We start from the raw sequence: 14,243 nt of genomic DNA on the forward strand, positions 1-14,243 counted from the left end.
CCCAGAAAGATGCGTGGACTCTGTTTCCCACCTCCAGTACACACATGGCATTGGGTTCAGATGTCTTGAGTGTGGAGACTTTCTTCCCAATAACAGGAGCGCCTCTGTTCTAATACAATACCTTAACTTGTCTTCCATGATTCATTGAAAAGGCCGGTGTGCGGCAGAAAGTTGGGATTTGGCTCTAAACCAAGAATTAGCGAGAGCCTATAAATGGGATGCGGGTGTTTGACCTACAACCCACAACCATGGTATAACTGTGCCCCCTGAAAAATGCGTGTGCTATGTTTCCCCAACTCCAGCACACACATGAAGAAGTGTTCAGGGGTTCTGATTGTGGGGAGGTTCCTCCAACAGACAGCAGCACCTGGGTTTTAATAGAATCCCTTAGCTTGATTCCCTAAGTGTTTTCCTAGGCCTAGCAGAAAGCGATGGTGGGGGATGGGCTCTAAACCAAGTATTAGTGAGAGCCTATCCATGGGATGTGGGTTTTTAACCTACAACCCACAACCATGGAATAAATGTGCCCCCTGAAAGATGCTTTGACTGTTTCCCTACATCCAGCACACACGCGAAGAAGTGTTCTGGTATTCTGAGTGTGGGCTGGCACTTTCAGGTGACAGAAGCGGCTGGGTTCTAATAGAATCCCTTAGCTTGTAATCCCTGAGTGTTTCCCTAGGACTGACTCTGAGAGAAAACTGGGGGTTGGGCTTTGAGGCCAAATAGTAGCGAGTGCCCCCTGATGGACTGAGGAAGTATTTAGATGAATTCTCCATAAAGGGAAACACCTGAGCACCCATTCATCTGCGTGGAGTGGGGCTTCAAACCTCCCCACCACACAAGGTTGGGTTCCAGTATCCTGAGGGTGGGGTAGTTCCTCCAACTGACATCAGCGTCTTGGTTTTAATAGAATCCCTTTGCTTGTCTACCCTGATGGTTTGCCTAGGCCAGTGTGTGGTTGACAGTGGGATTTGGGCTCTAAAACTAAGTATCAGCGTGTGCCTCTCCATGGGTAGTGGAGATGTTTAAACTACAACCCACAACTTGGGAATTACTGTGACCCCTGAAAAATGCGTGTTCTTTGTTTCCCCACCACCAAAACACACACGAAGTTTTCTGGTATCCTGAGTGTGGGGAGGCTCCTGCAACTGACAATAGCACCTGGGATCTTATTGGATCCATTAGATTGACTTCCCTGAGTATTTTCCTTGGCCGGGTTTTAGCGAAGATATGGGTTGTGCTCTAAAACCAAGTATTAGCGAGTTCCTGTCTTTTAGCCGTGGAGGTGGTTAAAGTATATCCACAACCTGGGAACACCTGTGCCCCCATAAAGATGTGTGGACTCAGTTTCCCTCCTCCAGCACACACACGATATCTGGCTCAGAAGTTTTGAGTGTGGGGAGGTTCCTCCAACTAACAGCAGCGCCTGGGTTCTAATACAATACATTTACTTGTCTTCAATGATGGCTTGCCATGGGCGGTGTGCGGGGGAAATTGGGGGTTGGGCTGTAAATCCAAGTATTAGCGAGTGCTTCTCCATGGGAAGAGGAAATTATTCACCAAAATCCCACAACCTGGGAATACCTGTGCTCCTTGAAAAATGCGTGGACTCTGTTTCCCCACCTCCAGCACTCACATGAAGATTTGTTCTGGTATCCTGAGTGTGGGGAGGCACCTCCCACTTACAGCAGCATCTGGGATCTAATAGGATCCCTTAGGTTATCTTCCCTGAGTGTTTTCCAAGGACGGGATGGGAGCGAAGGTGGGGGTTGGGCTCTAAAGCCAAGTAATAGCGAGTGCCTCTCTATGGGCAGTGGAGGTGTTTAAAGTACATTCCCTCCCTGGGAACACCTGTGCCCCCATAAAGTTGCGTGGACTATGTATCTCCAACAACAGCACACACACAAAGACTTGTTCAGGTATCCTGAGTGTGGGGAGTCTCCTCCAACTGACAGCAGCGCCTGGGTTCTAATAGAATCCCTTAGCTTGTCTTCCCTGATGGCATGCCTAGGCTGGAGAGTGGGGGAAAGTGGGGGTTGGGTTTGAAGTCCAAGTAGCAACGAGTGCCCCCCGATTTACTGAGGAAGTACTTAGAGGATTTCACGCTAATGTGGAACACCTGTGCCCCCATTCATCTGTGTGGACTGGGTATCCACACCTCCCCCACACACAAGGCTGGGATCCGGAATCCTGAGTGTGTGGAAGATCCTCCAACTGACAGCAGCGCCTGCGTTCTAATAGAATAACTCAGCTTGACTTCCCTAAGTTTTTTCCTAGACCTAGCAGTGAGCGATGGTGGGGAATGGGCTCTAAAGCCAAGAATAAGCGAGTGCATCTCTGTGGGCAGTGGAGGATTTGAAACTTCTTCCCCAACCTTGGAACACCTGTGCCCCCATAAAGATGCGTGGACTCTGATTCCCCACCTCCAGCACACACACGGAGACGTGCTCAGGTATCCTGATTGTGGGGAGGCTCCTCCAAATGACAGCAGCGCCTGGGTTCTAATAGAATCCATTAGCTTGTATTCCTTGAGTGTTTCCCTATGCCGGGCTGAGAGGGAAATCTGGGAGTTTGGCTTGGAGGCCAAGTAGCAGCAACTGCCCCCCGATGGAATATGGAATTATTTAGAGGACTTCTCCCTAATGGGAAACAAGTGTGACCCCATTCATCTACTTGGATTGTGGCTCCACATCTCCCCGCAACACAAGGTTGGCTTCCGGAATTCTGAGAGTGGGAAAGTTCCTCCAACTGAGAGCAGTGCCAGTGTTCTAGTAGAATCCTTAAGCTTCTCTTCCCTGATGGATTGCATAAGCTGGAGTGCGGTTCAAAGTGGGATTTGGGCTCTAAATCCAAGTATTAGTGAGTGCCTCTCCATGGGATGTTGAGGTGTTTAACCAACAACCCCCAACAAGGGAATACCTTTGCCCCCTGGACTATGCGTGGACACTGTTTCTCCACCAGCAGCACACACACGAAGAAGTTTTCTGGAATCCTGAGCATGGGGAGGCTACTCCAAATGACAGCAGCACTTGGGTTCTATTAGAAACCATTAGCTTGTGTTCCCTGAGTGTTTACATAGGCCAGGCTTTGATCTAATGTGGGGTTTGGTCTCTATAGCTAGGTTTTAGCGAGTGCCTCTCTATGGGCATGGAGGTTTTTAAAACTACATCCCTAACCTTTAAACACCTGCCCCCCATATAAATGCGTGGTCTCTCTTTCCCCACCTCCCGCACACCCACGAAGAATAGTTCTGGTATACTGAGTGTGGGTAGGCACCTCCAAATGACAGCAGCAACTGGGAACTTATAATATCATTTGGCTTGCTTTCCCTGAGTGTTTCCATTGGCCAGGCTGTGAGCGAAGTTGGGTGTTGGGCACTAAAGACTAGTAATAGCGAGTGCCTCTCTATGGGCAGTGGAGGTGTTTAAAATACATCCCCAAACTTGGAACAACTGTGCCCCCCAAAAAATGCGTCGACTCTCTTTCCCCAAGTCCAGCACACACACGAAGACGGGTTGAGGTTTCCTGAGTGTGGGGAGGCACCTACAACTGACAGCAGGGCCTGGGTTCTAATACAATCCATTAACTTGTCTTTACTGATGGCTAGCCTAGGCGGGAGTGCGGGGGAATGTGAGGGTTGGGCTCTAAAACCAAGTATTATTGAGTGCCTCTCCACGGGATTTGAAGTGGTTTAACCTACAACCAAATATTTGGGTATACCTGTGCCCCCTGAAAGTTGCAAGGACACTGTTTCCCCACCTCCAGCACACACACGATGTGGTGTTCTGGTATCCTGAGTGTGGGGAGACTCCTCCAACTGACAGCAGCACCTGGGATCTAATATAATCCCTATGTTTGACAAGCTTCAGTGTTTTCCTAGGCCGGGCTCTGAGCCTAGGTGGGGGTTGGGCTCTAAAGCCAAGTATTAGCGTGTGCCTCTCTATGTTCAGTGGAGGTGTTTAAACTACATCCAAACCTGGGAACACCTGTGCCCTCATGAAGATGCGTGGACACTCTTTCACCACCTCCAGCACACACACGAAAATGTGTTCATGTATCCTGAGAGTGGGGATTCTTCCAAATGACAGCAGTGCCTGGCTTCCAATAAAACCCCTTAGCTTGTATTTCCTGTGTGTTTCCCTACGCCGGACTGCGAGGGAAAGCTGGGGGTTGGGATTGGGGGCCAAGTAGCATCGAGTGCCTAAAATGGACTGAGGAAATATTTTGAGGAATTCTCCCTAACGTGGAACAACTGTGCCCCCATTCTTCTGCGTGGGGTGGGTCTCCACACATCCCCCACACTAAAGGCTGGATTCCGGATCCTGAGTGTGGGGAAGATTCTCCAACTGACAACAGCGACTGGGTTCTAATACAATCCCTATGTTTGCCTTCCCTGATGACTTGTCTATGCCAGAGTGCGGGGAAATGTGGGGTTCAGCCTCGACAAACAAGTACAATCGAGTGCCTCCCCACGGGATGTGGAGGTCTTTAAACTGCAATCCACAACCTGTGAATACCTGTGCCCCTTGCAAGATGTGTAGATCTGTTTCCCCAACTCCAGAACACACACGAAGAACTCTTCGGCTATCCTAAGTGTGGGGAGGCTTCTCAAACTGATGGCAGCACCTGGGATCTAATAGAATCTCTTGGATTGACATCCCTGATTGTTTCCTTTGGCCGCGATGTGAGTTAAGGTGGGGTTGGGCACTAAACCAAAGTAATAGCGAGTGCCTCTCTAAGAGCAGTGAAGTGTTTACCTACATCCCCAACCTGGGAACAACTGTGATCTAATAAATAAACGTGGACTTTGTTTCCCCACCTCCAGGACACACATGAAGAACTTTTCTGGTATCCTGAGTGTGGGGAGGCTCCTCCAACTGACAGCGGCACCTGGGATCTAATAGAATCACTTGGCTTGACTTCCCTGAGTGTTTCCATAGGCCGGGCTGTGAGCGAAGGTGTGGTTGGACATTAAACCAAAGTAATAGCGAGTGCCTCTCTATGAGCAGTGGAAGTGTTTAACTACATCCCCAACCTGGGAACACCTGAGCCCCCAGAAAGATGCGTGGACTCTGTTTCCCAACTCCAGTACACACACGGCATTGGGTTCAGATGTCCTGAGTGTGGGGAGGTTCTTCCCAATAACAGGAGCGCCTGAGTTCTAATACAATACCTTAACTTGTCTTCCATGATGCATTGAAAAGGCCGGTGTGCGGCGGAAAGTTGGGATTTGGCTCTAAACCAAGTATTAGCGAGAGCCTATAAATGGGATTCGGGTGTTTGACCTACAACCCACAACCATGGTATAACTGTGCCCCCTGAAAAATGCATGTGCTATGTTTCCCCACCTCCAGCACACACAGGAAGAAGTGTTCAGGGGTTCTGAGTGTGGGGAGGTTCCTCCAACAGACAGCAGCACCTGGGTTTTAATAGAATCCCTTAGCTTGATTCCCTAAGTGTTTTCCTAGGCCTAGCAGTAAGCGATGGTGGGGGATGGGCTCTAAACCAAGTATTAGTGAGAGCCTATCCATGGGTTGTGGGTTTTTAACCTACAACCCACAACCATGGAATAAATGTGCCCCCTGAAAGATGCTTTGACTGTTTCCCTACATCCAGCACACACGCGAAGAAGTGTTCTGGTATTCTGAGTGTGGGGAGGTTCCTCAAACTGACAGCAGCACCTGGGTTCTATTAGTATCCCTTAGCTTCTGTTCCCTGAGTGTTCCTTTAGGCCAGGCCATGAGGGAAAGCTGGGGGGTTGGGCTTGGAGGCCAAGTAGCAGTGAGTGCCCCCTGATCCATTGAGGAAGTACTTAGAGGACTTCTCCCTAAACGGAACACCTTTTCCTCCATTCATCTGGGTGGAGAGGGGCTGCACATCTCTCCCACACTTAAGAATGTGTTCTGGAATTCTGAGTGCAGGGAAGTTCCTCCAACTGACAGCAGCGCCTGGGTTCTAATTGAATCCCTTTGCTTGTCTTCCCTGATGGAAAGCCTAGGCGGGAGTGCGGGGGAAAGTGTGGTTTGGGCTCCGAAACCAAGTATTTGCGATGACCTCTCTATGGTTTGTGGAGCTGTTTAAACTACATCCCTAACCTGGGAACACCTGTGCCCCCATAAAGATCCGTGGAGTCTGTTTCCACACCTCCAGCACACACACGAACACTTGCACAGTTATCCTGAGAGTGGGCAGCCTCCTCCAACAGAGAGCAGGGCCTTGGTTCTTATAAAATCGCTTAACTTGTCTACCCTGTTTGGTTGCCTGATACGGAGTGCTGGGGAAAGGGGGGGTTGGGCTCTAAATCCAAGTATTAGCGAGTGCTTCTCCATGGAATTTGGAGGTTATTAAGCAAAAACCCACAATATGGGAATACCTGTGCTCCTTGAAAAATGCGTGGACTCTGTATCCCCACCTCCAGCAAACACATGCAGAAATTTTCTGGTATCCTGAGTGTGGGCTGGCACTTTCAGGTGACAGAAGCGGCTGGGTTCTAATAGAATCCCTTAGCTTGTAATCCCTGAGTGTTTCCCTAGGACTGACTCTGAGAGAAAACTGGGGGTTGGGCTTTGAGGCCAAATAGTAGCGAGTGCCCCCTGATGGACTGAGGAAGTATTTAGATGAATTCTCCATAAAGGGAAACACCTGAGCACCCATTCATCTGCGTGGAGTGGGGCTTCAAACCTCCCCACCACACAAGGTTGGTTTCCAGTATCCTGAGGGTGGGGTAGTTCCTCCAACTGACATCAGCGTCTTGGTTTTAATAGAATCCCTTTGCTTGTCTACCCTGATGGTTTGCCTAGGCCAGTGTGTGGTTGACAGTGGGATTTGGGCTCTAAAACTAAGTATCAGCGTGTGCCTCTCCATGGGTAGTGGAGATGTTTAAACTACAACCCACAACTTGGGAATTACTGTGACCCCTGAAAAATGCGTGTTCTTTGTTTCCCCACCACCAAAACACACACGAAGTTTTCTGGTATCCTGAGTGTGGGGAGGCTCCTGCAACTGACAATAGCACCTGGGATCTTATTGGATCCATTAGATTGACTTCCCTGAGTATTTTCCTTGGCCGGGTTTTAGCGAAGATATGGGTTGTGCTCTAAAACCAAGTATTAGCGAGTTCCTGTCTTTTAGCCGTGGAGGTGGTTAAAGTATATCCACAACCTGGGAACACCTGTGCCCCCATAAAGATGTGTGGACTCAGTTTCCCTCCTCCAGCACACACACGATATCTGGCTCAGAAGTTTTGAGTGTGGGGAGGTTCCTCCAACTAACAGCAGCGCCTGGGTTCTAATACAATACATTTACTTGTCTTCAATGATGGCTTGCCATGGGCGGTGTGCGGGGGAAATTGGGGGTTGGGCTGTAAATCCAAGTATTAGCGAGTGCTTCTCCATGGGAAGAGGAAATTATTCACCAAAATCCCACAACCTGGGAATACCTGTGCTCCTTGAAAAATGCGTGGACTCTGTTTCCCCACCTCCAGCACTCACATGAAGATTTGTTCTGGTATCCTGAGTGTGGGGAGGCACCTCCCACTTACAGCAGCATCTGGGATCTAATAGGATCCCTTAGGTTATCTTCCCTGAGTGTTTTCCAAGGACGGGATGGGAGCGAAGGTGGGGGTTGGGCTCTAAAGCCAAGTAATAGCGAGTGCCTCTCTATGGGCAGTGGAGGTGTTTAAAGTACATTCCCTCCCTGGGAACACCTGTGCCCCCATAAAGTTGCGTGGACTATGTATCTCCAACAACAGCACACACACAAAGACTTGTTCAGGTATCCTGAGTGTGGGGAGTCTCCTCCAACTGACAGCAGCGCCTGGGTTCTAATAGAATCCCTTAGCTTGTCTTCCCTGATGGCATGCCTAGGCTGGAGAGTGGGGGAAAGTGGGGGTTGGGTTTGAAGTCCAAGTAGCAACGAGTGCCCCCCGATTTACTGAGGAAGTACTTAGAGGATTTCACGCTAATGTGGAACACCTGTGCCCCCATTCATCTGTGTGGACTGGGTATCCACACCTCCCCCACACACAAGGCTGGGATCCGGAATCCTGAGTGTGTGGAAGATCCTCCAACTGACAGCAGCGCCTGCGTTCTAATAGAATAACTCAGCTTGACTTCCCTAAGTTTTTTCCTAGACCTAGCAGTGAGCGATGGTGGGGAATGGGCTCTAAAGCCAAGAATAAGCGAGTGCATCTCTGTGGGCAGTGGAGGATTTGAAACTTCTTCCCCAACCTTGGAACACCTGTGCCCCCATAAAGATGCGTGGACTCTGATTCCCCACCTCCAGCACACACACGGAGACGTGCTCAGGTATCCTGATTGTGGGGAGGCTCCTCCAAATGACAGCAGCGCCTGGGTTCTAATAGAATCCATTAGCTTGTATTCCTTGAGTGTTTCCCTATGCCGGGCTGAGAGGGAAATCTGGGAGTTTGGCTTGGAGGCCAAGTAGCAGCAACTGCCCCCCGATGGAATATGGAATTATTTAGAGGACTTCTCCCTAATGGGAAACAAGTGTGACCCCATTCATCTACTTGGATTGTGGCTCCACATCTCCCCGCAACACAAGGTTGGCTTCCGGAATTCTGAGAGTGGGAAAGTTCCTCCAACTGAGAGCAGTGCCAGTGTTCTAGTAGAATCCTTAAGCTTCTCTTCCCTGATGGATTGCATAAGCTGGAGTGCGGTTCAAAGTGGGATTTGGGCTCTAAATCCAAGTATTAGTGAGTGCCTCTCCATGGGATGTTGAGGTGTTTAACCAACAACCCCCAACAAGGGAATACCTTTGCCCCCTGGACTATGCGTGGACACTGTTTCTCCACCAGCAGCACACACACGAAGAAGTTTTCTGGAATCCTGAGCATGGGGAGGCTACTCCAAATGACAGCAGCACTTGGGTTCTATTAGAAACCATTAGCTTGTGTTCCCTGAGTGTTTACATAGGCCAGGCTTTGATCTAATGTGGGGTTTGGTCTCTATAGCTAGGTTTTAGCGAGTGCCTCTCTATGGGCATGGAGGTTTTTAAAACTACATCCCTAACCTTTAAACACCTGCCCCCCATATAAATGCGTGGTCTCTCTTTCCCCACCTCCCGCACACCCACGAAGAATAGTTCTGGTATACTGAGTGTGGGTAGGCACCTCCAAATGACAGCAGCAACTGGGAACTTATAATATCATTTGGCTTGCTTTCCCTGAGTGTTTCCATTGGCCAGGCTGTGAGCGAAGTTGGGTGTTGGGCACTAAAGACTAGTAATAGCGAGTGCCTCTCTATGGGCAGTGGAGGTGTTTAAAATACATCCCCAAACTTGGAACAACTGTGCCCCCCAAAAAATGCGTCGACTCTCTTTCCCCAAGTCCAGCACACACACGAAGACGGGTTGAGGTTTCCTGAGTGTGGGGAGGCACCTACAACTGACAGCAGGGCCTGGGTTCTAATACAATCCATTAACTTGTCTTTACTGATGGCTAGCCTAGGCGGGAGTGCGGGGGAATGTGAGGGTTGGGCTCTAAAACCAAGTATTATTGAGTGCCTCTCCACGGGATTTGAAGTGGTTTAACCTACAACCAAATATTTGGGTATACCTGTGCCCCCTGAAAGTTGCAAGGACACTGTTTCCCCACCTCCAGCACACACACGATGTGGTGTTCTGGTATCCTGAGTGTGGGGAGACTCCTCCAACTGACAGCAGCACCTGGGATCTAATATAATCCCTATGTTTGACAAGCTTCAGTGTTTTCCTAGGCCGGGCTCTGAGCCTAGGTGGGGGTTGGGCTCTAAAGCCAAGTATTAGCGTGTGCCTCTCTATGTTCAGTGGAGGTGTTTAAACTACATCCAAACCTGGGAACACCTGTGCCCTCATGAAGATGCGTGGACACTCTTTCACCACCTCCAGCACACACACGAAAATGTGTTCATGTATCCTGAGAGTGGGGATTCTTCCAAATGACAGCAGTGCCTGGCTTCCAATAAAACCCCTTAGCTTGTATTTCCTGTGTGTTTCCCTACGCCGGACTGCGAGGGAAAGCTGGGGGTTGGGATTGGGGGCCAAGTAGCATCGAGTGCCTAAAATGGACTGAGGAAATATTTTGAGGAATTCTCCCTAACGTGGAACAACTGTGCCCCCATTCTTCTGCGTGGGGTGGGTCTCCACACATCCCCCACACTAAAGGCTGGATTCCGGATCCTGAGTGTGGGGAAGATTCTCCAACTGACAACAGCGACTGGGTTCTAATACAATCCCTATGTTTGCCTTCCCTGATGACTTGTCTATGCCAGAGTGCGGGGAAATGTGGGGTTCAGCCTCGACAAACAAGTACAATCGAGTGCCTCCCCACGGGATGTGGAGGTCTTTAAACTGCAATCCACAACCTGTGAATACCTGTGCCCCTTGCAAGATGTGTAGATCTGTTTCCCCAACTCCAGAACACACACGAAGAACTCTTCGGCTATCCTAAGTGTGGGGAGGCTTCTCAAACTGATGGCAGCACCTGGGATCTAATAGAATCTCTTGGATTGACATCCCTGATTGTTTCCTTTGGCCGCGATGTGAGTTAAGGTGGGGTTGGGCACTAAACCAAAGTAATAGCGAGTGCCTCTCTAAGAGCAGTGAAGTGTTTACCTACATCCCCAACCTGGGAACAACTGTGATCTAATAAATAAACGTGGACTTTGTTTCCCCACCTCCAGGACACACATGAAGAACTTTTCTGGTATCCTGAGTGTGGGGAGGCTCCTCCAACTGACAGCGGCACCTGGGATCTAATAGAATCACTTGGCTTGACTTCCCTGAGTGTTTCCATAGGCCGGGCTGTGAGCGAAGGTGTGGTTGGACATTAAACCAAAGTAATAGCGAGTGCCTCTCTATGAGCAGTGGAAGTGTTTAACTACATCCCCAACCTGGGAACACCTGAGCCCCCAGAAAGATGCGTGGACTCTGTTTCCCAACTCCAGTACACACACGGCATTGGGTTCAGATGTCCTGAGTGTGGGGAGGTTCTTCCCAATAACAGGAGCGCCTGAGTTCTAATACAATACCTTAACTTGTCTTCCATGATGCATTGAAAAGGCCGGTGTGCGGCGGAAAGTTGGGATTTGGCTCTAAACCAAGTATTAGCGAGAGCCTATAAATGGGATTCGGGTGTTTGACCTACAACCCACAACCATGGTATAACTGTGCCCCCTGAAAAATGCATGTGCTATGTTTCCCCACCTCCAGCACACACAGGAAGAAGTGTTCAGGGGTTCTGAGTGTGGGGAGGTTCCTCCAACAGACAGCAGCACCTGGGTTTTAATAGAATCCCTTAGCTTGATTCCCTAAGTGTTTTCCTAGGCCTAGCAGTAAGCGATGGTGGGGGATGGGCTCTAAACCAAGTATTAGTGAGAGCCTATCCATGGGATGTGGGTTTTTAACCTACAACCCACAACCATGGAATAAATGTGCCCCCTGAAAGATGCTTTGACTGTTTCCCTACATCCAGCACACACGCGAAGAAGTGTTCTGGTATTCTGAGTGTGGGGAGGTTCCTCAAACTGACAGCAGCACCTGGGTTCTATTAGTATCCCTTAGCTTCTGTTCCCTGAGTGTTCCTTTAGGCCAGGCCATGAGGGAAAGCTGGGGGGTTGGGCTTGGAGGCCAAGTAGCAGTGAGTGCCCCCTGATCCATTGAGGAAGTACTTAGAGGACTTCTCCCTAAACGGAACACCTTTTCCTCCATTCATCTGGGTGGAGAGGGGCTGCACATCTCTCCCACACTTAAGAATGTGTTCTGGAATTCTGAGTGCAGGGAAGTTCCTCCAACTGACAGCAGCGCCTGGGTTCTAATTGAATCCCTTTGCTTGTCTTCCCTGATGGAAAGCCTAGGCGGGAGTGCGGGGGAAAGTGTGGTTTGGGCTCCGAAACCAAGTATTTGCGATGACCTCTCTATGGTTTGTGGAGCTGTTTAAACTACATCCCTAACCTGGGAACACCTGTGCCCCCATAAAGATCCGTGGAGTCTGTTTCCACACCTCCAGCACACACACGAACACTTGCACAGTTATCCTGAGAGTGGGCAGCCTCCTCCAACAGAGAGCAGGGCCTTGGTTCTTATAAAATCGCTTAACTTGTCTACCCTGTTTGGTTGCCTGATACGGAGTGCTGGGGAAAGGGGGGGTTGGGCTCTAAATCCAAGTATTAGCGAGTGCTTCTCCATGGAATTTGGAGGTTATTAAGCAAAAACCCACAATATGGGAATACCTGTGCTCCTTGAAAAATGCGTGGACTCTGTATCCCCACCTCCAGCAAACACATGCAGAAATTTTCTGGTATCCTGAGTGTGGGCTGGCACTTTCAGGTGACAGAAGCGGCTGGGTTCTAATAGAATCCCTTAGCTTGTAATCCCTGAGTGTTTCCCTAGGACTGACTCTGAGAGAAAACTGGGGGTTGGGCTTTGAGGCCAAATAGTAGCGAGTGCCCCCTGATGGACTGAGGAAGTATTTAGATGAATTCTCCATAAAGGGAAACACCTGAGCACCCATTCATCTGCGTGGAGTGGGGCTTCAAACCTCCCCACCACACAAGGTTGGGTTCCAGTATCCTGAGGGTGGGGTAGTTCCTCCAACTGACATCAGCGTCTTGGTTTTAATAGAATCCCTTTGCTTGTCTACCCTGATGGTTTGCCTAGGCCAGTGTGTGGTTGACAGTGGGATTTGGGCTCTAAAACTAAGTATCAGCGTGTGCCTCTCCATGGGTAGTGGAGATGTTTAAACTACAACCCACAACTTGGGAATTACTGTGACCCCTGAAAAATGCGTGTTCTTTGTTTCCCCACCACCAAAACACACACGAAGTTTTCTGGTATCCTGAGTGTGGGGAGGCTCCTGCAACTGACAATAGCACCTGGGATCTTATTGGATCCATTAGATTGACTTCCCTGAGTATTTTCCTTGGCCGGGTTTTAGCGAAGATATGGGTTGTGCTCTAAAACCAAGTATTAGCGAGTTCCTGTCTTTTAGCCGTGGAGGTGGTTAAAGTATATCCACAACCTGGGAACACCTGTGCCCCCATAAAGATCTGTGGACTCAGTTTCCCTCCTCCAGCACACACACGATATCTGGCTCAGAAGTTTTGAGTGTGGGGAGGTTCCTCCAACTAACAGCAGCGCCTGGGTTCTAATACAATACATTTACTTGTCTTCAATGATGGCTTGCCATGGGCGGTGTGCGGGGGAAATTGGGGGTTGGGCTGTAAATCCAAGTATTAGCGAGTGCTTCTCCATGGGAAGAGGAAATTATTCACCAAAATCCCACAACCTGGGAATACCTGTGCTCCTTGAAAAATGCGTGGACTCTGTTTCCCCACCTCCAGCACTCACATGAAGATTTGTTCTGGTATCCTGAGTGTGGGGAGGCACCTCCCACTTACAGCAGCATCTGGGATCTAATAGGATCCCTTAGGTTATCTTCCCTGAGTGTTTTCCAAGGACGGGATGGGAGCGAAGGTGGGGGTTGGGCTCTAAAGCCAAGTAATAGCGAGTGCCTCTCTATGGGCAGTGGAGGTGTTTAAAGTACATTCCCTCCCTGGGAACACCTGTGCCCCCATAAAGTTGCGTGGACTATGTATCTCCAACAACAGCACACACACAAAGACTTGTTCAGGTATCCTGAGTGTGGGGAGTCTCCTCCAACTGACAGCAGCGCCTGGGTTCTAATAGAATCCCTTAGCTTGTCTTCCCTGATGGCATGCCTAGGCTGGAGAGTGGGGGAAAGTGGGGGTTGGGTTTGAAGTCCAAGTAGCAACGAGTGCCCCCCGATTTACTGAGGAAGTACTTAGAGGATTTCACGCTAATGTGGAACACCTGTGCCCCCATTCATCTGTGTGGACTGGGTATCCACACCTCCCCCACACACAAGGCTGGGATCCGGAATCCTGAGTGTGTGGAAGATCCTCCAACTGACAGCAGCGCCTGCGTTCTAATAGAATAACTCAGCTTGACTTCCCTAAGTTTTTTCCTAGACCTAGCAGTGAGCGATGGTGGGGAATGGGCTCTAAAGCCAAGAATAAGCGAGTGCATCTCTGTGGGCAGTGGAGGATTTGAAACTTCTTCCCCAACCTTGGAACACCTGTGCCCCCATAAAGATGCGTGGACTCTGATTCCCCACCTCCAGCACACACACGGAGACGTGCTCAGGTATCCTGATTGTGGGGAGGCTCCTCCAAATGACAGCAGCGCCTGGGTTCTAATAGAATCCATTAGCTTGTATTCCTTGAGTG

Source organism: Vicugna pacos, unplaced genomic scaffold, assembly GCF_048564905.1.
Source record: "Vicugna pacos unplaced genomic scaffold, VicPac4 scaffold_19, whole genome shotgun sequence".
NCBI classification, from domain to species: domain Eukaryota; kingdom Metazoa; phylum Chordata; class Mammalia; order Artiodactyla; family Camelidae; genus Vicugna; species Vicugna pacos.